The following is a 1,120-nucleotide window of genomic DNA, read 5'->3' as shown; positions in this document are numbered from 1 at the left end:
ATATATATATATATATATATATACAGAGGTTGGGGTGAATATATTGTCGCCTAAATTAATGAAAATAACACTGACATCCCATTTAACATATATATTTACCAAAATTACATAAAAATCTCTTGATATACTACAGAGTAGATCTATTCAATAAAATCGCCATTGGCTCCAACCACGACCTCCTGACGACTTCGGTCTCTCCTGCAACTCTTCTGGACGGTCTCCTTGTTTATGTTGCTGAATGCTGCCATAATCCTTGCGTTCAGTTCATCTTTGGTGTTACAAGGAGTTTTGTTGGCATGTAACTCAACTGCGCCCCAACCATACTAATCAAGGGGATTGCAGTCTGAAGAGTTAGGTGGACAGATGTTAGGGTGGTCAGATGTCAGCCATCCTCTTGATCCAGGCAGTACTACCTCCTCTGGATACTTAATGTAGGCGTCCGTGTTGAGTCTGAGGCAGTGTGGGAAGATGAATGGAGGCATAACGTCACCATCACCAGTGATCACTACAAACACCATGATCCTGTGAGAATTTTTCTCGTCTGAGAAAAACCAAAGCTTGTTCGGTTGGAGGATTGTTCAAAAGCTTCGTAGTGTGGCTTTTCCTCTTGTCCTTGATAGCTTGGGATAAAAATTGGCCCTTTCTCATCTTGTATGAGGAATTCCGAATGTCTTCATGCACTACCTGTCTGATAAGAAACTCAGACACTCCCATATCCCTGACAATGGAACTGTTTGACTTGGAGGGATCGTTGTCAATCATGGCCTGGATCTCACCAACAAGTTCAGGAGCTCTTTTCTCATCAGAACGATCAGACTGAGTTTTCCGATCTGTTGTACCTTCGTAATCGCCATTAGACCCATTAAAACCTTTCCGAATCCTCTGCACTGTCACCAAATTGACACCTAAACTCTCTGAAATGTTCGCATTAGAGCTTCCGGCGCGAATGTCATGCAGTACAGCATGTCGTTTCTAAATTTGTTCTGTTTTTCTCACAGACGGTGCCCAACTGACCCTACTATGCTGTGTAGTCAACAAAATCAAAGACAAACAATACTCATGCATGAAGTTTAAAATATGAGATGGCGACAATTTACGCATCGCATCCTATATATATATA

At 41.7% G+C, this 1,120-nt stretch overlaps 1 protein-coding gene across 8 annotated transcripts in view; it reads left to right on the top strand.

Annotated features, from left to right (window-relative positions):
• Window positions 1-1,120, top strand: part of LOC106882974 (uncharacterized) — a 188,758-nt gene that overhangs the window by 118,560 nt on the left and 69,078 nt on the right. The gene's annotated exons all lie outside the window — the stretch shown is intronic.

The sequence above is a fragment of the Octopus bimaculoides genome, chromosome 24 (genome assembly GCF_001194135.2).
Source record: "Octopus bimaculoides isolate UCB-OBI-ISO-001 chromosome 24, ASM119413v2, whole genome shotgun sequence".
NCBI lineage: Eukaryota > Metazoa > Mollusca > Cephalopoda > Octopoda > Octopodidae > Octopus > Octopus bimaculoides.
Note: the sequence above shows the minus strand (reverse complement) of the source record. Positions and strands in the feature narration are given on the sequence as shown.